Below are 22,608 nucleotides of genomic sequence, written 5' to 3' on the forward strand. Positions count from 1 at the left end.
CTTAAACATGGTCTCTACTTGGCTTTCTAAACAATTTTAATGCTGCCATGAGGGTTAACGTGGGCTACAGCTGGAGCTGAATGTCAGGAATCCAGCCTTCATTAACATTTTCCTCAATGATTTAGCTGCAGACAAAGAAGATATCATTAATTCTGGCAATATAAAAACTGAGGAAGAATAGTGAATTTTAAGAAATATGGGCTAAAACTTCAAAACCTAATAGGATGTTTTAAAGAAATGAACGAAACAGATGATGAAGATGCTTATGTTCTGAGGCAATATAAGCATTTGTGTCCAAAAAAACTAATGGCATTAAAATTTGTGAAACTCAACTTAATGCCAATTCATAAAAACAAAATAATGGAACAAAAAATTTAGTATTTTGAACATAAACTTATATTGGCTAACGAAGTGACATAGTTACAAAATAGGTTAAAACAATCTTACTTAAACTGTCCTGATAAAAACAGTGTCTGAACCAAAAAAGGAAATAATTTCCCCAAACCATAATCAAGCTAATTGCAAAAAACTGTTTTGATTTTTGGGCACCACATTTTTTCAGAAGTTGACAACAAAAGTGAATCCTGAATTCAGTTTCATGGATTATGAAGACTGTTACCACATTTTCCAGGGACATGTTGATGAGTCCACTGTCAGTGAACATAGGTAAGAGCCTCCTTAGATGAAGGCCCACGTAGAGGAAAAAGCATCTTAGATGATGACAGAAAAATGTCTTCCTGTTACTGATAACTTAAATATCTTTATCACTTTTGATTCAAATAAATTTAAGCCATAGGCTCATGAATATTTATGTTCTTTAGTTCTCATTCTTTACATTCTACTTGTATTTTAATTTCCCATAGCTCTGATTCTTTTTCTTATTTACATTTGACCATTGTTTTATGTTATACACTAGAATTCATTTTATTTTATTTTTTAGAATTTACTTTAAATCTTTGTAGGATAAGGTGAAGTATAATGAATGAATGAATGAATGAGTGGATTAGTTTAATATTTACTAGGCCTTCAAAAAATTGTTGAGAGAACTGAGTACTTTTAGCTTGAAAACACAAAAGATGTTTTCAAAGTTCAATAGTATCTTATGGAAAAGAGAATATAGATTTCTGTTGCTATAAAGGACAGAAAATAAGACCAGTGTGTAGAAATTACTAGAAGGTGAAGTTCAACTCACTGTGATGAAAATTTCTTAATAGTTAAAAAAGTCTTAAAAAGGAACAGGATGCCCCACAAAGCATCAGGTTTTCTATCACTGTCACCATATTTGAACAGACGTTGGACAACCACCAGCAGGGATGATCCTTTAGTGAGTGGGAGGCTGGACAGATGGAATCTAAAGCCTCCTGCATCTTTGAGATTGTAATAAAATACATGTAATAAAATAACTATTACGGCAAGAAAAACAATACATAGGTTCTTATAGCATCACGTTATCATTGATGACAGCAGTATTGGTAATCATAATAACAACACTAATGGCCATAATAACACAGTATAAGACTTTACAATTGCTTATATCTGGGGCATCATCAAAAGACATCATATATAAGCATTATTTCTCATTCCAATTTTACAGATAAGAAAATTAGGACGCTTCAAAGTGAAATAACAAAGGTAATGAAATTGCCTAAGCTGACAATAAGTCAGCAAAAATTAAGGTTATTGGCTAAACTACTAACTGTGGTTAACTAGCTAATGTCGACTCTAGTATATCAGAGGCTTAGAAAGGTTGAGATGTAAGGCCAGTAAAGTTTTGCCTAATGAAGAGCTGGCTGAGATGCCATGGATATTGAATTTGATCTTCTGATGTTTAACAACATGTCATGCTGCAGAGCTCTGAGGAGTCCAGAGAACACTCAATTACTGAATTACCTATTTTATAAGAGGATAGAGAACCTTCAGGAACTCTCTCTCTCCCCTCTCTCCCCATATCCACCTTATTCTTTCAGACCAGATACTATAAATGACAAGGCACCTTGCCACAAGAAACTCTGAGCTCACAGTTTTATAGCTTTGCAATCAGAGAAAAAAGGGATCTTTCCTGTAAGCTCTAATTTGAAAACTCCTGGGAAAGAATGCTGATTAGCATGAATCACCCATATACCAATCACCAGAGCCAGAAAATGGTGAAATGCCCCACATGGAGTTGTGCCCATCCTGTGGTTTAGTGGTGTGGATTACTAAAAGCAGGAAAAGACAAAGCAATGTATGTCCACAATACATATTTTCTTAATTGAAATAACTAAAACGTATAATAACCAGGCACTTCTAAATACATCTTTGAAATGGCTTTTTTAGATGTGCATATATTAAAAAATTAAGTCTTCTAAACTTAGAGATCACTTGATCAAAAATATTATAATTTCACCTCATTTTTGGTTCTATTCTCCCTTATTTTTTTCTTTCCAGATTTTTATCATGTCACAGACATTAGTTAATTTGGCCATAATATGACTCTACTTCTGGTTCTGATTGTGAGAAGCTACTTAGGAAGGAAGGGTATTCGTGGAACACATCTGAATACTGACCACAGACCAGGAGCCTTCCAGAAGACACTCTTAGTGACAACAACTTCTTTCCACGTGTCTTCACTCTTGGTAACTGCATATTTTAATTTTACAGAAAAAAAGAAAAAGAAGAAAAGAAAGCCTTATTGTTAAGTTTCCATTCAGTGACTTATTGTAGATACAGATTCAGGTGTCGAACAACTCTTTACTGATGCCTACTCTGTGCCACTGTATTAGACTTTACAGAAAGAATGATGATCAAGAGAGAGGTCTTTCATGGGATCTTCTTCCTAGATAGTGAGGAAGACAATAAACAAATAAGCAAATAAATAAGCTAAATAATAACAGGTTGTGAAAAATGGTATGAGATGAATAAACAGAACACTGTGATAGAGATAAACAGGGAGTTCTAGGTCAAGGATGACTTTTCCAAGAAGATGAAGTTAAAACTAAAGTATAGAGGATGAAAAGGAGTCAGCCACTTGGAGACTCAGGGGAAGGTTCTGTAGGTCAGGGTTTCTCAACCTGGGCACTATTGACATTTTGGACCATACAATTCTTTGTTGTGGGGGACTGTCTTGTCCCTTGTGGGACGTTTAGCAGCATCACTGGCCTCAACCAACTGGATACCAGTAGTGGCACCCCTTCCCCACCCTAACTGTGACCGCCAGAAATGTATTGGCCTTTGTCAAATGTCCCCTGGGAGAAAAAAATCATCCCCAGTTGAGAACCACTGTTCTAGGCAAAGGGAATAAAGAATGTAAAATCCTTGAATAGCATGAGATGCTGTTAGGGAAGTAAGGATAGATCATTAGTCCATTCAGGGGTCTGCAGGCCTTGGCAAGAATTTGGATTTTATTTTATGTAAATAGTAAGCCATTGAACAATTTTAAGTTGGGGAGTAACACGTTGACATTTACAATAGGCTACTTTGGCTCTTGTGTGGGAAATAGATTTAAAACCATGTGGATAAATGAGATCTCAGGACCAGGCACTGTGGAACATTATTTATCTTCATTTAGAAGATAAAAGTAGACTGGAAAGTGTAAGAGAAAAACAGTATGAAAAGGAGCAACCAAAGAGGTTGGAGGAAAGCCATGAAAGAGGATGGTGTTACAAAAACTGGGAGGTGAGTCAAGGACAAAGTGGTCAACTGTAACTAGATTTTTCTGGTTGGCCTCATCATCAAGTCACAGACTGAAGATTTCTCTGGAATTGCACTGGCTTAGCTCATCTTCTTGCCTAACTACAATTTCCTCTACAAATCTTCTGTATATAATTCCAAACTAAACAACCTGTTCAAGAACTTATAAAGGCTTCCTATTATAGCCCTGCATTGGCCTTGTTCATTCCTGTTTCTAAAACTTTGCTCTTGAAGTAGTCATGTTTCCTCCTCAGTGCCTTCAAATATGCCTACCTATGAACCTTCCAAGCTGAAGCTCATATTTGATCTCCCACAGAAGCTTTCTCCAACAATTTTCATCCACATAGATGTCTCTATTCTCTAAAAAATCTACAAAACTTCCAGTTTTTCACTCTATCCGCTGAACACATTTGTTAAGGCTCATTGCCTGGAAATACAACAATGAAAAAATATGGTCCCTGCTCTCTAGAAGCTTACTAAGAAAATAACACTTGTCAATATTTCCTTGATGCATTTAGGAAAAAAGGAGTCTGCCTCGTATCCAAACCTGAGGGAGCCATTCAGCTATTTCTCTATACTGTATTTCACTTTACCTCACCCAGCTGATTCATGCTTTGCCACGCCTTTAGATGTTGATTACCTCCTGGAACTACTGGATCACAGCTCCTCAGGACAGAATATTGCTACTCTTACCACTTATCAGTGATAGGATGAATATATCCTCAAGATGGTACTCCCAAAGTCTGAGTTATAATCACTCCAGAATAATAGTTAAGAGGCGTTTAAGTATGGTGGTGCTGATGATGTAATCTTTGGGTAGGCCTCATTCAAACAGTGTAAGATGATCTTTGGCATTCCAACTCTACTCCCTTTCATGATCTCAAGCCAGTGCGAGGTGCAGACATTTTTATTAATTTGGTTCCACCCAACAAATAACTATTGAATCAAACGTACACACATATCCCCCAAGGACAAACAGTAATTCTCAGAGGCAATACATTTAAAACCTATGTTGTGACATTTCTAACTACAAAGTTTTCTAGGAGCAACTCCTGCCCTAAAATGTGGTGCACTGTCAATTTTCCTTTTTTCCATCTGTTTGCTTCAGGCTGCCCTCTTGATGCTTAACTTGTGACCTATTATAAGTATATTATTTAAAACTCAGTACTTAGATATGCCAAGAACTGGTAGAAAGTTTGAAATTACACGATTAAAAAAGTGTACAGTCAGGGTTTAGTCAAATTTTTTTTTAATTTATTAATTAATTTTTGGCTGCGTTGGGTCTTCGTTGCTGTGTGCGGGCTTTCTCTAGTTGCGGGGAGTGGGGGCTATTCTTTGTTGTGGGGCACATGCTTCCCACCGTGGTGGGTTCTCTTGCTGCGGAGCATGGGCTCTAGGTGCGTGGGCTTTAATAGCTGCAGCACATGGGCTCAGTAGTTGTGGCTCGTGGGCTCTAGAGCACAGGCTCAGTAGTTGTGGCTCACAGGCTTAGTTGCTCTGTGGCATGTGGGATCTTCCTGGACCAGGGGTCGAACCCGTGTCCCCTGCATTGGCAGGTGGATTTTTAACCACTGTGCCACCAGGGAAGCCTTTAGTCAAATTCTTGAGCAAGGTGAACTGAAGGACATTCTTCTATAATCTCGAAATGAGGAAGGGAGATAGTATGAATCTTCATTATCCACAGTCCAAATTATTTTTCAAGAGTGCTGTCAGTTACATTTGCAAAGAAATATAGTACAACATAATTGTTATAATATAAATAAGTCCAGAAATGGTAAAAGAAGGGCAAGTCTGTTTCAGGAAGTTATGAAAGGTTCCAGGGAAGAAATAAGTACTCAACTGAGACCTAAAGGATCTTGAGAGAACCTAGTAGAGTCAAGGAAGTGCAAAGAGTTCAGTATAGCTAGTGTGGAGTAAATGGGCAAGAATGGTAGATGAGATTAACAGTCTGGGGCCAGATCATGAAGAGGAAGGGGGCCCCTGAAAAAATCTTGGTGAGGAATATCATGATTATATTTTCATGTTAGAAAAACTACTAATAGGCTGGAGGTTGGACTGGAGTGGGAAAGAAATAACTGGACGCTATTGCAATAGTCAAGGGAGATGAGTTAGGAGAGATGATTACTTGATGGATTAAGACAGTGAGAATGGAGATTAAAAAGAGAGGTGGATTTGAGAGATCATTAAGGAGATGAGTCAATAGAATTTGATATTAGGATAGAGGAAATGAAGGAAATGTAATATAGTGGTACCCATGGATTCTTGACTTGGGCAACTGGGTGCTATTATCTGAAATAGGGAATGAAAGCAGGGTAGGTTCCAGATGGGTGGGAAGAAATACGGCAGTAAGAATAGGGAATGGTAAAGATGCCCATGTCAATTTGGGACATAGTTAAGTACCTATATGAAATCCAAACGAAGATGCTGTTGCTTAAAAGTGTCTAACCTGGGGCTTCCCTGGTGGCGCAGTGGTTGAGAGTCCACCTGCCGATGCAGGGGACACGGGTTCGTGCCCCGGTCCGGGAAGATCCCACATGCCGCAGAGCGGCTAGGCCTGTGAGCCATGGCCGCTGAGCCTGCGCGTCCGGAGCTTGTGCTCCGCAATGGGAGAGGCCACAACAGTGAGAGGCCCGTGTACGGCAAAAAAAAAAAAAAAAAAAAAAAAAAAGTGTCTAACCTGAAGTATACATTTGGGAGTCCATGGTGCCCAGGATACTTAGTAGGTAAGTCCATCATGGGAAAGAGATTGCTCAAGGAGACAAGTGGACTAACAACAAAAGAAAATGGATAGTTTGGAAACACAGAGGGCACACATAAGAAGAAAAATATTTAAAGTTCATCAAAGAGGTAGTTGCAGAACCTGGAGAAAGTGGCACTAAGGAAACCAAGGGTAGAATTAATGGTGTTATTTTTTAAATGTAGAGTATTCTTTCCCTCATTCTCCAAACGTTTTAAATTTCCTGAAGGCAAGAACCATGTCTGAAATTTCATTGTATTTTCTTGAGTGCTCAATTCAGTGAAGGGAACATTAAATGTTCAATAAATTTTCATTGATTCAGTCCCAGGTACTCTTCGCTTATACCGACCTAAAACGTTTCTTCGTTCTGTTTCTTCAAATAAACGTTTAGAGTTACCTACGAGTTTAGTTAAACCAGTTTTTATAATCTCTATGTTGTACCTGCAACAGCTTTGAAATGAGTTCCAAAACCTTACTACTTATTGAGAGGGATCTGTAGACAGTGGGTTTTTCATTTACTACTGTTCCTAAGAAACAAGGTATTCCAAAACAAAGTTTAGCCCATTCTCCAAGCATTAGCTTGCAACTTAAAACCTGTTCAAAGCACAGTAAGGAGGCAGCCACATTTTTCTCACCACAATTAACCATTAACCGGGTCAACGTGTTTATTAAGGCTTTCGATTTATTAATAGTCACGAAACAACCAGCTGGGGGATATACCCTCATACCAATGGAAGTCATTTAACTGCAAACAGATGCTAAAGAGAACTGCGTATTCGCAAGGGTTTCGAAGCCAGGCAGTACAGGTTGTTTTCTCTGAGGTAACAATTCCTAACTTAAAGCCCAGTCCTTGGTGGATTCGCGTCCCTGAGCTTAGAAAATACTGAATAAACAAACGACCAATAGTATGGGAATAACCACCTCCACCTGAGGAGCTATCCCTTCCTCCCCTCTACACCACACAGACGAACCTGCAGCCACCTTCCTCCAACAGCTAAGCCACAGCACTCCGCTCCCGCCTTAGGAAAAATGGTCAAGCTCCTGCTCTCGCGGGATCTTGCGCCTCCGAGTAAGTCAACTGGATCGCGCGCCCCAGCGAACCCCCGCGGGAACACAGTTCGGCAGGTCCGGAAAGCCGGGAAATCGCGTGCGGGGGCGGAACCAGCTCGTTGAGCATGAAGGCGGGGCTAGCTCTGAGGAGGCGGGGCGGGGGCGAGGCGGGGATTGGGGCGGGGCTCCCAGGACCTGTTGATCGCAGGTGTCGCTGCCCTGACTGGCAGTGTTGAGGCGTGTGCGCATGCTCTGTGCGCAGGATCGCGCTTTGGGCGGCGGAGATCAGTCGCCTCTGCTCTAGTTCTCGGTGAGCCCCGGTTACGGTGGCAGCTGTTGGTGTGTCAGCCTGTTGTCAGCTTGAGGCGGCGCTGGGCCAGCGGGAGGTAGAAGGCCCGTATTTCTCTACCTGAGCCGCACGCTCCCCTCACTAAAAGGGCAGAGCTCAAGGTAAGTCTCCAAAACTAGTCCCTGGATGGAGGTCCAACGACCTGCTACCCCCATGGGCCTGACTCGGAGACCCTCATTCCAGTCCCAGGCCTCGTCTCTCCCCTCGCAGCCCCGCGACCTCCTCCCCCACCCCACCCTCCTCGGGGCAGACTCAGGGCTCTTTGCCCGGGTTCTAGCGCCCGAGGTCACGCAGCTTCCCCGCCTCCTTCCCGCCGCGTCCGGGATCTGGCGGAGATGCCTGCCTTTGGCCAGGCTGGAGGCGCGCGCGAAGGGAGGAGGTGCTGTACTTACTGGGACGTGGTTGTTAGTTGCTGCTGTGTTTGAGGGCTGGCCAGGGGCAGGACCTGGGATCCTGCTGGGTCGCTTACTGCATTGGGATTATGAATATTACGCTTACCTGGCGCCTGCCCCTCACTTTTCAAGCCACTGCCTCTCCCGAGCAGCAGCTTTTGAAAGGGGTCCAGGTAGTTATGTTGCCCTCTTTGGAGAAGAGATGATTCGTGAGAATCTTTGGGCTGGTGGTTTCTGGTTGGTAGTAGTAATTTAGAAGGTTAATGTTTAGCTTCTAAATGGCGACTTATGGGACGTTTACCAAACTACTTTTAAACATCGTTGGAGAACAGGAAGTACTTGCACAGGTGTAATACGGAGGGTTTCTAAAGCCTGCAATCTGAGCGTGCTCTGAGGTTTTGTTATCCTGCTACAAGGTTTTCTTTATCAATGCGAAGCCTGATTAATGCTTGCAAAATGTACTGCAAGGCTTTATTTGTTAGATAGCAGAGTTTGCCAGATGTTTTCTCATCTGGAAAAAAATATGTATTTTTTTGCAAGGAGTTTTCAAGGCTATTTCTGAGGGATGTTTAAATTTAGCAGGGTCTTTGTGATTAGGGTCTGATTCACTTTTAGTTCTGTTCTTTAAAGAAAAGCGTTGTTAATTCTCAATATTTAAAAGGAGGAGAAATTGCTAACAAAATTCTGATTGAAATGAACTTTTGGCTAAGTTAATACTTCTTGTTAGTTTAATTTTCTATGTCTTTTCAGTTCCATGATGATAGTCTAGGCATAAATCCTTAATCTTGTAAAGAGAAACTAAAACAAACGAAACTTATTTTGCAAAATCAGAATATATGATTTATCTACCATTGTCATAATTCCAAATAGACAAACTCACTGTAAGTAGGAGTTAATTATGTTCTGAAAAAACAAGGTTTTTGTTTTTATTTTACATTTTAGACGTTTTAAAAATGAGCTCTTTGGGGCTTCCCTGGTGGCGCAGTGGTTGAGAGTCCGCCTGCCGATGCAGGGGACACGGGTTCGTGCCTCGGTCTGGGAAGATCCCACATGCCGCGGAGCGGCTGGGCCCGTGAGGCATGGCCGCTGAGCCTGTGCATCCGGAGCCTGTGCTCCGCAACGGGAGAGGCCACAACAGTGAGAGGCCCGCATACCGAAAAAAAAAAAAAAAAAAAAAAGAGCTCTTTGGACAATTTGTTTAGGTTCATGATTACTGGTGATAAATCATGATGGTGATTTATTCAACTCAACTCACTGGTAGTTAGTGTATTTTTTACTACAGTTGGAAAAATAAGCAACCAAGAACAGATCTTTCCTTTTCCCTATTAACTAAAAAAACCTTTTTATAAATGTATGTAGATTGCATATAGTTCATGAAACTATATGACTATATGAACTATATGACATATATGAACTATATGACTGTATGACACCATATAGTTCATGACACCAACAGTCATTCATTAATATTATTTTCTTTAGAAGACACGAAAAAGTAGTTTTTACAGAGGAAGCAATTTTAATGGTGGAAGTGCACTATTTTTCACCTAGTTTTCTTTTTCTTAAAAAAAAGAAAAAATCACAAAACTTACAGTTTTAATATGTACTGTGGGTCAAGATCTTTTCTATTATTTAGTGTCAAATGTTTATTTTAAACTGTGTAGTATCAAATACAATTTTGGGATCATGGTTTAGGAGTTTGTTTTAGCAAGACAAAGAGTTTAAAGATGAAAATTCTGTTTTAAGGTAGTGTACACATTCAAAAGTCAAAATCACAGTTATTTTCCCTGCTGGAACTGTTTGGAACTCACCTATCATGCTAGAAAGGACATTTTTTACCCTACAATTTTCCAAAAATATGTTTGAAGTCTATAAAGTGGTAGATTGAGCTATCCTTCAAGGATGTTTAGTTACTAAAATACTTAGCAGATCTTGGTATTTGACAGCTTTAACTATAAGGTTTTTCTTAATTATAGGCCCTAAGGCACCCTACAGTAAGGTAACTTAGATATTTCATCTGGAAGTGTTTTGAACACAGGGTGTGCTAGATGTGTTTGGGCTCAAAAGATTGTCAGTATAGCCTACTGTTGCTCATGAGCTCTTGGATTAAAGGAGGAAGTGTGCTAATTTATTTCATATTTGGAGAGACAGCTACAAATTAGTGATGATACATATGTAGCATTAATGTATTATTAATTTTGTACAGATGTAACGATTTTAGAAAATTTTGCATTACAGTATATGCACACAATAGGAACAGGAAATGTTCTACCACAGATAAAATCTTCAGGGGTTATTTAAACTTTAAATAACTATTTAATATCCTAATCTTAGCTAGTTATTTTCTTTAAATAATAGGAATACTACATATATAGAATATTTAGGCAGAAGTATTTGTTCTTTGCTTTTCCAAGTTAATCCATATCCTCTATCAGCAGTTCTTTTATAAACTAAGGGTACATGATTAGAACTGTGGTCTGTGGTTAGGACTGAATTTTAATGTAATTGTTTTTCTTTGGAATCATATACATTCTTTTTTTTTTCTTCCTTTTTAATTTTAGTCCCATGAATTTTACTTTGTGCTTTACAGACATTCTAAGGTATCCATAGGCTTCATTAGGCCATCAAAGGTGTCCATGACATACCCCAAAGTGCCACAAACCATTGCATATGGTTGAAGAAATTTTGTTTTAGATGAGTCACTTCAGAAAAGTTGCTTCATATATTTGTAATTCATCAGAAAATAAAATGTTATACAACGTAAATCATATTTCAATATCTTAGCTGTTTTAATGAATAAAGTCAGTTATCTGAGCTGTTGTAGTATTTTTAAATTAACTTGGAAATAATTACATTAGTCTTTTAGTCTTCTATTTTTACAAATATTGACCTTCAAAAAGCAGTTTGAAGAAATACTTTTCCTTTGGAATTTGGAAGGTTTTTTTTTTAACTTACTTTTTGTGCTTTTCCAAGCTAGCAAATTTATTTAGTAAATATTTATTGACCTATTGTTGTATGCTAGGCACTAGAGATTGGAAAATTAATAAGACAATGTTGAAGTAGTCAGAAATAAGAGTTCTACCTTTCCTAAGCCTTGTCTTTGGCTATTCCCAATCCTCCCCCAACTGCATTGAGTTTCCAAAGATAAAATAGTCTTTTTCTTACACCCTTGCTTTTGCAAGGTGCTGCTTCCCTTCTCTTCCAGCTTCTCAGTCATCTATACCACACCTGTGAATTATCTTCATTTTTGCTTACCACTGTATTTATTTATTTATTTATTTATTTATTTATTTTTGCGGTATGCGGGCCTCTCACTGTTGTGGCCTCCCCCGTTGCGGAGCACAGGCTCCGGACGCACAGGCTCCGGACGCGCAGGCTCCGGACGCGCAGGCCCAGCGGCCATGGCTCACGGGCCCAGCCGCTCCGCGGCATATGGGATCCTCCCAGACCGGGGCACGAACCCGTATCCCCTGCATCGGCAGGCGGACTCTCAACCACTTGCGCCACCAGGGAGGCCCTACCACTGTATTTTTTACATCTCATTGTTAAAGATTTATATTGTGTCGCTATAGAGGGAAGAGGGAAAAACTAAGGGAATGAAGATGATATGTGTATTGCATCTTAAGTGTAAGGAGAATACTGGATGGACAGCACAAGGGTTGGTAACGCAGGTGTGGGGAGCATTCTTATGACCCAGAGACATGATGTGAGCAATGTCAAGGGGCATTTTGGGTGCTCTAGTTATTGTTTATGACTGGATGGATTGTTGTGTTACTTATGAACTAAAATCGTCTTTAAGGAAGTTTTGAATTATTTTTCTGAAAAGTTGTACGTAGGTTGAATTTTTCTAAATTAAATCTTCTCTGTTGCTTACATTGTTATTTCAGAGTTGCTTTCCCTTTATTTCTGATGCATTGCCTTCTAATATTGTAACTCATTTCTCTTTCTCTAGCCCAAACAGCTTGTAAATGAATGTTTAAAATAATACTATGGTGAATCCACTTGTAAAGTGAATCATTCCCAAACATTTTTTTGTAAATTAGAATTTTTCATATTTTAAATTTTCTTAAAGTAGGATAGTTCTATAAATGAATGTGCTTTTTTCCTACTAAGAATGACTTATTAATAGATTTTAAAATTTAGAAATTAATACTTTATTGTACAGTTTATCTGATGCCACTAATCTGGATTAAGGCTTTAGTCAAGATTGATATGTCAGTTTAAGGAAATGGAGAAATAATAAAATGGGGTATAAAATATCATAATACAGCTTTTACTTTTTCTTCAAATGTGTATTTATATTGTTAAAAAATCATTTTATATCAAAGATTGTGTTTTTGCTGTCATTATAATTAGCTTGCCTTTACCTAGTGCCTGCTACGTTTGGGGCATTTATTAGGTATTTTATACATGGTTGATGATCCTTAAAATAATTCTGTGAACCTTTTTATATAGATTATGATTACAGATGATGGAACTCATCTGCTTTTAATGATTGAGTAGTTGAGTAATGTGCTTTGTTGGCAGAAGCTTTTCAGAGGTAGAATAATTGGGAACCATGAGGTCAGTATCAAAACATGGATTCCATCCTTGTCAAGAACCCATCAGGGCATTCTTTGTTTACCAGGTACTTTGTGCTTTGGCTTCTTCTAAACTTCTCAGCCTGCATAATAAGCTCCTGCCCCTCTAATGATGGCCCTCCCTGTTTTTAGGTGAGCAGGCTGTTTGAACCCTGGAAGATTTTTCCTCCTATAAGGTGCTGCTGTATAGGCCTGAGATAATCTTACCTCCTTGTCAGTATAGTACTGACACTAACCTAGCTGCGAGGTGATAGGAAATTGTCCTGTACCCTTAGTGCCTAGGTCATCTTTGTTGATTTCAGAGGGTTTGTTGATTGAGGTTTCACTTTATTTCCTGAGCTTCATTCAATAAGTATTTAATAACTACCTACCATATACTATGCATTGTTCTAGATGCTTGGAATTCACTTTATATTCTAAGAGGATTGGGAGGAGAAACAATAATAAACAATAATAAAAATAATAAGTCAATCGTATACTATATTAGTTGGCGAAGAATGCCAAGGAGAAAAGAAAATATAGAGCAGGGAAAGGGGAATTGGGAACGTGGAGTGGGTTGCAATTTTAAATAAGTATAGGCCTCATATAGAAGGTGATTTTTGAGCACAGCAATCATGCAGTGAGCCAAGGAGAAGCCCTGTGGGTATCAAGGGGAAGTGTATTCCAGGCAGAGGAATAGATAGTGTAAAGGCTTTAGAGCAGGAGTTTTCATGGTGGCCCATGAAGCTGAAAAGGACAATGTAAAGGGAAAGTAGTTAGAGATGAAGTTAGAGGTGAGAAGATGGACGGGTGTTACATAATAAGAAATATATATTTGGTATCTGGCTGTTTCCTGGCACACAACTCCTAAAACTCTTGGAATCTACAAAGTGATAAATGTTTTCTGTGTGCTAATGAGATGACTGGTGGCTGGAGGTTAGCCTCAAGGTGGGAACTTATTGCCAGGAAACCAACCATGTGATTAGAGGATTGGAACTTTCAGCCCCCTTCCCCCACCCCCTTCAGGGATGGGAGAGGTGGAGATTGAGCTACTCACTAATGGTCAGATATTTAATCAAGCATGCCTACGTAATGAAGCCTCCATAAAAAGTCCTAACTGAAGGGGTTCAGAGAGCTTTTGGGTTGGGGAACTTGTGGAGGTGCTGGGAGGGTGGCATTTGTTGAGAGGGCATGGAAGCTCCCCTTCCCACATACTTTGCCCTATGCAGGTCTTCCATCTGGCTGTTCCTGAGTTGCATCCTTTTATAATAAACTTGAAATCTACTCAAGTAAGCTATTTTCCAGAGCCGTGCTAGCAAGTGAATTGAATCCATGGAAGAGGTCGGTGGGACCCCCTAACTTATTGGTTATTGATCAGAAGTACAGATGACAGCTTGGGACTTGTGGTTGGTGTCTGAAGGTGGGGGGGTGGTCAGTCTAGTGGGACTGAGCCCTTGCCTTGTGGAATCTGACCCTAACTCCAGTAATGTCAAATTGAATTAAATTGTAATTTCTGCTGAGAATTAGAGAATTGCTTGTTGTGTAAAAACCCACACATCTGGGCTCAAAAGTGGTGTGAGAGTATAGAATAAAGCGTTTTTTACTTTTAGCAGGTAGTATGGGCTTTGCAGCCCATTATAGAGACTTTTTGGTTTTTAATCTGAATTAATAAGGACCCATTACAAGGTTTTGAGCAGAGGGCTGACTTTATGATTTAATTTTAGAAGGATTTCTTGGTCTAATCTTGGGGATAGACTGTAAGGGGTAAGGGTAGAAGCTAGGAGATAGTTAGGAGTCTGTTCTGGCAATCCTGGGAAGAGCTGATGATGGCTAAGACCAGAATAGTAGAAGGGGAGGTGGTGAGAATTGGTCACATTCTGACTGAGATATGCAAGAAAGAGGAGTCAAAGATGATACCAAGATATTTCTTCTGAGCAGCTGGAATGATGAAGTTACTATCAGCTAAGGTGGGGAGGAAGATATAGGTAAAGCAAGAGTTCAGCTTGGGGCTTTGTCAAGTCAAAGGAATGTTAGGTTATGCCTGCTTTGGCATGCTTTTCTTCTGAAGATGATGTCTTAAAGCAGATTGCCATAAGCCATTGCCTTTAATGTTCATACTCTGTGTCCTGGATACACATGCACTTTTGTTTTTCTCTAATTAGTTACCAGTGAAAACTTGTGATTAGTAAAAGCCAGAAGAAATAAAGCACAGTTCTTTATTGTACACAAAGAAACTGAGCAAAAAAAGTACAAAACATTGAAAATTACTTAAAATTTGCTGTTTTTAGTGGTGGTGGTATAGATTGTCCTTATTACGTTAGTTTTATTTTCTGTGTTTGTTTTAAAAATATTCTAGTATAGTCTTCTCCAATTCCTCTATTTGTAGAGTGACAGTGGTTTTCTCTATCAAAGGACATCTATTCTTCAATTATCTTTCTTACTGTAATCCTTCAACTTTATAAAAATGAGATAGCTCTATAATGAATGAGATTTTTTATTGCTTTAACTTGCTACATATTTATATATAGGTATATGTATCTGTATATCTATAGATAGCTTGCAATCTAGTTATCTAAAATAAAGCCTTAAATACTTTTACTAGTAAGATGAACAGTTGTAATACATCAGTGAAAAGTCTTAAGTGTGTCCTTGAGTAGCTGTATTGCTTATTTGTGAAAAGATATTAAAATGAAATTTCACTTTGCAGTTTGATGGCTGGGGCAGGGTACTATTAAGAATAATTTCAATTGCTTTATTAACAGTTATTCTGTACTACTATACTACTATTCTATCCTACTATACCTAGACTGTAGGTATTTCTAATTTCCTTTATGCAGTATTTATATGTATTTTAGATATCTATATAAAAAACAAATACTATTTTATAATCAAAACCCAATATACTGAAAAGAACAAATAAAGGAGTCTCATGGCTTTATCAGCTATTGTGTTAGTTTCCTAGGGTTCCTGTCACAAATTACCACAAACCAGATGGCTTAAAACAATAGAAATTTATTCTCTCACAGTTCTGGAGGCTGGAAGTGCAAAATCAAGGTGTTGGCAGGATTGGTTCCTTCTCAGGGCTCTGCATAGAATCCTTCCTTGCTGCTTTCTAGCTTCCAGTGGTGGCTATCAATTCTTGGTTTTCCTTGACTTGTAACTGTATCATTCTAACCTCTGCCTGTCATCTTCACATGGTATTCTCTCTCTGTGTGTGTCTCTTCTTCTAATGACTTCTGCTAGTCTATTGGATTAGGCCTCATCCTAATGACCTCTTCATAATCTAATTACATCTGCAAAAACCCTGTTTCCAAATGAGGTCATGTCCAGAGGTTCTAGAGGTTAGGTCTTCAAAATATCTTTTTTTTTTCTTCTTGGTGTGTGTGTGGGGGGACACACAATTTAACCATAAAATGAGTTCAATTTAAGCTACTATTACCATTTACCTAGACTGTTCTAGTAGCCTAATCAAATCACTGTTTGTTAGAATTTGAATAAATTCTATGTAGCCTAGTCCTCTCCGTTTTAAAAATAGGGAAAGAAATTTACCCCAACTAAAGACCTTAGTGTGCTGTAGATTTCCTAATTATTTGAGGTACTGGGCTTAAAATTTGGGGGAAGAAAATGGAGTTAGTATCTAGGGTAACGAAGGAAAGAAGCCCTGGAATCTTGCTTTTTGGGGTTAACTTATTACTGGTAAAGCACTGATTCATAAGAAAGCAGAAGTGATTTTCTTTCTCTCCTTTTTCTTTTTTTTTCCCTTTCAAACTCCTGGCACATTTTCAAGTTCAAATTCAAAATTTTAAATCATAAATTTGAAATACTTGCATAAGATAAAATTGTCAATCCTTCTCAAACTTTTCCAGTTAATTGACGAGGAGGGAATACTTCCAAACTCATTTACAAGGCCAGCTTTACACTGATTCCAAAGGTAAATAAGGACACTATAAGAGAAGAAAACAATAGGCCAATATTGCTGATGAATATAGATGCAAAAATTCTCAATAAAATATTAGCAAGCCAAATTCAATAGCACATTAAAAGGATCCATCACCATGATCGAGTGGGATTGATCTCTGGGATGCAAGAGTGGCTCAACATTTGCACAATCAATAAGTGTGATATACCACGTTAATAGAAGGAAAGTTAAAAATCATATGAGTATCTCAATAGATGCAGAAACAGCATTTAGCAAAGTTCAACTTACTTTCAATATAAAAGTTCTCAACAAAGTGGGCATAGAGGCAACATACTTCAACATAATAAAGGCCATATTTTTAAGCCCACAGCTAACATCAGACTCAACTCCAAAGCTTTTCCTCTAAGATCAGAAAGATGAGGGTGCCCACTCTCACCACTCCTATTCCACATAATACTGGAAGTTATAGACAGGGCAGTTAGGGGAGAAAAAGAAGTAACAGGCATCTACATCAGAGAAAGAAGTAAAGTTTCTCTGTTTACAGATGACACAATATTGTATATAGGAAGTTCTAAAAACCACCAAAAAACTTTAAGAACTAAAAAATAAATTCAGTAAAGTTGCAGGATACAAAATCAACATACAGAAATTTGTTACATTTCTATGCACTAACAATGAATTGTCCAAAAAAGAAAGATCTAAAACAGTCCCATTTATAATAGCATTAAAAACAATAAAATACTTAAGAATAAATTTCACCAAGGATGTAAAAGATCTGTACACTAAAAACTATAAGATGTTGATGAAAGAAATTGATGCCAAACAAAGAAATGGAGATACCCCATGTTCATGGATTGGCAGAATTAATATTGTTAAAATGTCTATACTAAAAGCCATCTATAAATACAGTGCATTTCCTATAAAATTCCCATGATATTTTTCACAGAAAGAGAAAAACCACTTCTAAAATTTGTAGGGAACCACAAAAGACCCAAAGCTATCCTAAGAAAGAAAAACAAAACTGGAGGCATCACACTTCCTGATTTCAAACTGTACTACAAAGCCATAGTAATCAAAACAGTATGATACTGGGGGAGTGGCCAAGGGTTGAAGAGTAAGAAGACCCTGAGCTCACCTCTTCCCATGAATACACCAAAATTACAAATATTTACAGAGAAACTATTGGTGAGTAAAACCACAAGGCTAGCAGAAAATACCTTCTACTACTAAAGATATACACGAGACAGGTAAGAGGGTGGAGATGCAGTATAGTAAAGACCCATAACCCCAGGTTAGACACCCATAAATGGGAGGATAACTACAACTGCAGAGGTTCTCCCCAAGGAGTGAGTGGTCCATACCCCACATCGAGCTCCGCAGCCTGGGGGTCCTGCACTGGGAAGATGAGACCCCAGAACATTTGACTTTGAAGGCCAGTGGTGCTTACTTTCTAGAGAGTCAGAAATAGAGCCTCCATTCCTAAAGGGTACATACAAAATCTTACATGCTCTAGGACCCAGGGTAAGCAGTAATTTAAAAAGGACCCTGGGTCAGTCTGAGTTGCTGATCTTGGAGGTGTTTCTGGAGAGACAGAAGGTCTCTCTGGGGCTCGTCCTGGCCATAGACAGTGGTGGCACCATTTTTGGGAGCTCATTCTACCACGTGGACATTGGTGCTGGCAAGCATCATTTTGGACTCTTTTCTCCAGCTTATTAGTGCTGGGACCCAGCCAGGCCCACTGGCCTGTCAGCACAAATACTAGGATGCCTCAGGCCAAGAAACTAGGTGGCCTGAGGCTCAGCCCTACCCACCAGCAGGACTGCTGCTCTAATATCTTATGAACCCACAGCCACTGTAGGACCCAGCTCCACACACTGGTGTGCTGGCACTAGCCCCAGGACCCCACAGCCAGGGACCTTAGAACTCCACCCAAGAGTGGGCCAGCACTAACCCTGGGACCCCCTGGGCCTCAGTCCCACCCACCAGCAGGCCAAAACACCAGCTCCAGGAGCCTGTAGCCAGGCCCCAGGACCTGGCTCCACTCACCAGTGGGGCAGCACTAGCTCCAGGATCTGCCCTTACCTACCAGTCACTGGGCAGGAACCAGGCCTAGGAACCCCTGGGCCCTGGCCCCACCCATCTGTGGGCAGACACCAGCCCCAGGACCAACACAGCCCCTCAGCCATGCAATCTTGGGATCTGGCCTCACCCACTGGTAGGCTAACATTAGCTTTGGGATACACCAGACCCCACAGCCAGCTGTGTCAGGAACGGGCTCTGCTCAACAGCATGCCCACACCAATTCCAAGATCCCCTAGGGCCCTGCAGCCAGAGACCTGGGAACTCAGCTCTGTCCTCCAGTGAGCTTGCGCTAGCCTGGGATCTGCTAGGCCTGGCCCCACCCCACCAGCAGCTCGCCACCAGATTGGAGACATGTTGGACCCCTCAGCCAGCTGCCCCAGGATCCAGCTCCCCTCACCAGTGGGCTGGCAACAGCTTTGGGACACCATGGACCCTGCAGACAGCTGTGTCAGGAATTAGCCCCATCCACCAGCAGGCTGACTCTAGAATGAAGATCCCCCACTCCTGCAGCCACCCACTCCAAAACCTGGTTCCACCCACCAGTGGGGCAGCAATAGTTACAGGACCGCCTCCACCCCAGGCCCCACAGCCAGCAGCCTTGTGAACTGGCCCCACCCACCAGCAGCTGGCAGTCTCCACACAAAACAGTGCCTGGCAGTCAATCAGAATGGCAGCCAGCCATGCCTACTAGACCGCCCACAATAGTCAGCCCACCACAACAGCGCACTCCCTTCTGGTCGTTAGAGCTATTTCAAGAGCACACAGAACATTCTTCAGGATAGATCACATGCTAGGCCATAAAACAAGCTGTGGTAGATTTAAGAAAATTGAAATCATATCAACCATCTTGTCTGACCACAACTCTGTGAGACTAGAAATCAACTACAAGAAAAAAACTACAAAAAACCCCCAGAAACATGTGGAGGCTAAACAACCAATGGATCACTAAAGAAATCAAAGAGGACATTAAAAAATACCTAGACACAAATGAAAATGAAAACACAACAATCCAAAACCTCTGGGACACAGGAAAAACAGTTCTCAGAAGGGTTTATTGTGATACAAGCTTACCTCAGGAAAGAAGAAAAATCTCAAACAACCTAACCCTACACCTAAAGGAACTAAAGAAAGAAGAACAAACAAAACCCAAAGTTAGTAGAAGGAAACAAGTCATAAAGGTCAGAGCAGAAATAAGTGAAATAGAGACTTTAAAAAAAGCACTAGAAAAGAATAAAAAATAAAAAATAAAAATAAAAAAAAAATAAAAATAAAAAATAAAAATAAAATTAAGAGCCGGTACTTTGAAAGGATAAACAAAACTAATAAACCAATAGCCAGAATCATCAAGAAAAAAGAGGAGAGGACCCAAATCAATAAAATCAGAAATGAAAAAGGAGAAGTTATGATCGATACCACAGATATAAAAAGGATCCTAAGAGATTACTATGAACAGTTATACACCAATAAAATGGGCAGCCTAAAAGAAATGGACAAATTTCTACAAATGTATACCCTCCAAAGACTGAACCAGGAAAAAATAGAAAATATAAGCAGACCAATTACTGGTAAAGAAATTGGGTCAGTAATTAAACAACTCCCCAAAAATGAAAGTCCAGGACCAAATGGCCTCAGATGAATTCTACCGAACACATAAAGAAGAGTTAACACCTATTCTTTTCAAACTATTCAAAATATTGAAGAGAAGGGAACACTTCCAAACTCATTTTACGAGGCCAGGATCACCCTGATAACAAGAGCAGACAAAGATGTCACAAAAAAAAGACTGCTGACCAATATCACTGATGAACATAGACACAAAAATCCTTAACAAAACATAAGCAAACTGATTTCAACAATACATTAAAAAGGTCATATGTCATTGTCAATTGGGATTTATCCCAGGTATGCAAGGATGGTTCAGTATCTGCAAATCAGTGTGATTTCCCCATTAGCAAATTGAACAATAAAAATCATATGTTTGTCTCAGTAGATGCAGATAAAGCTTTTGACAAAATTCAATATCCATTCATTATAAAATTTCTCAACAGTTTGAGTATAGAGGAACCTACCTCAACATAATAAATGCTATGTATGACAAGTTCACAGAAAACATTTCACATAACAGTGAAAAGCTGAAAGCATTTCCTCTAAGATCAGGAACAAGATAAGAATGTCTACTCCCGCCACTTTGATTCAACATAGTATTGGAAGTCCTAGCCACAGCAATCAGATGAGAAAAAAAATAAAAGGAATGCAGATTGGAAAGGAAGAAGTAAAACTGTCACTGTTTGCAGATGAAATGATACTATACATAGAAAATCCCCAAGATGCCACCAAAAACTACTAGAGCACATCAAAGAATTTATTAAAGTTTCAGGATACAAAATTAATATGGAGAAATTTGTTGCATTTCTATACACTAACAATGAACTATCAGAAAGAGAAATTAAGAAAACAGTCCCATTTACAATTGTATCCAAAAGAATAAAATACCTGGGAATAGATCTAACTATGGAGGGAAAAGACCTGTACTTGGAAAATTATAAGTCACTGATGACATAAATTGAAGACAATACAAACAGATGGAAAGATACACTGTGTTCATGGATTGGAATAATTAATATTAAAATGATCCTATATAGGCAGTCTATATATTCAGTGCAAACCCTATCAAAATACTAATGGTATTTTTCACAGAACTAGAACAAATAGTTCTAAAATTTGTATAGAAGCACAAAGACCTTGAATAGCTGAAACATTCTTGAGAAAGAAGAACAAAGCTCGACATATCATGTTCCCTTACCTCAAACTATACTGCACAGCTACAGTCCTCAAAACAGTATGATACTGGTGGAAAAACAGACACGTAGATCAATGGAACAAAATAGCCCATAAGTGAACCCACACTCATATGGGCAATTGATCTACCACAAAGGAAGCAAGAATATACAGGGGAAAAGACAACATCTTCAATAAATGGTCCTGGGAAAACTGGACAGCTACATGCAAAATAATCAAACTGGATTAATCTGTCACACCATGCACAAGTATAAATTCAAAGTGAATTGAAGATTTAAATATAAGACCTGAAAGCATAAATTCTGGAGGAATACATAGGCAATACTCTCTTTGACATCAGTCTTAGTAATATTTTGGGGGATATGTCTCCACAGGTAAGGCAAACAAAAGTAAAAATAAGCAAATGAGACTACATCAAACTAAAAAGCTTTTGCACAGTGAAGGAAACTCTCAACAAAAGGAAAAGGCTACTTCCTGAATGAGAGAAGATATTTGCAAGTGATATATCTGATAAAGGGTTAATATCCAAAGTATACAAAGAACTCATACAACACAACATCTGAAAAACAACCTAATTAAAAAATGAGCAGAGGATCTGGATAGACATTTTTTCAGAGAAGACAGACAGATGGCCAACAGGCACATGAAAAGATGCTTAATATCACTAATCATCAGAGAAATGCAAATCAGAAGCACAATGAGATATCACCTCACACCTGTCAGAATAGCTGTCATTAAAAAAGACAACAGATAACAAGTGTTGGTGAGGATGTGGAGAGAAGGGAACCCTCATGCACTATTGGTAAGGATGTAAATTGGTCAGCCACTGTGGAAAGTAATATGGAGATTTCTCAAGAAATTAAAAATAGAGCTGCCAAAAAAAAAAAGAAAAAGAAAAAAAGAACTGCCATATGATCCAGCAATTCCACTCCTGAAGAAAACAAAAACACTATTTTGAAAAGATATATGCACCCCTATGTTTATTGCAGCATTCTTTACAATAGCCAAGATAAGGAAGCAACCCAGGTGCCCATTGTAGATGAATGGATAAA

General features: G+C 39.2%; 1 protein-coding gene and 1 long non-coding RNA gene across 3 annotated transcripts in view; one reads left to right on the forward strand and one right to left on the reverse strand.

Moving 5' to 3' along the window:
* The window catches only part of LOC132494368 (uncharacterized), a 198,530-nt gene extending 191,093 nt beyond the window's left edge, over nucleotides 1-7,437 (reverse strand). The window contains exons 1-2 of the long non-coding RNA XR_009533048.1: nucleotides 7,378-7,437; nucleotides 2,547-2,619 (exon numbers count right to left, since the gene is read on the reverse strand). This is a non-coding gene — a long non-coding RNA (uncharacterized LOC132494368). The remainder of the gene's footprint in view (nucleotides 1-2,546; nucleotides 2,620-7,377) is intronic.
* Nucleotides 7,438-7,664: 227 nt separating this feature from the next.
* The window catches only part of USP53 (ubiquitin specific peptidase 53), a 68,321-nt gene continuing 53,377 nt past the window's right edge, over nucleotides 7,665-22,608 (forward strand). For both annotated transcript variants that reach the window (XM_060105428.1, XM_060105432.1), the window contains exon 1: nucleotides 7,665-7,906. The gene's annotated coding sequence lies outside the window, so the exon portion shown is untranslated. The remainder of the gene's footprint in view (nucleotides 7,907-22,608) is intronic.

This window comes from Mesoplodon densirostris, chromosome 1, assembly GCF_025265405.1.
Source record: "Mesoplodon densirostris isolate mMesDen1 chromosome 1, mMesDen1 primary haplotype, whole genome shotgun sequence".
NCBI lineage: Eukaryota > Metazoa > Chordata > Mammalia > Artiodactyla > Ziphiidae > Mesoplodon > Mesoplodon densirostris.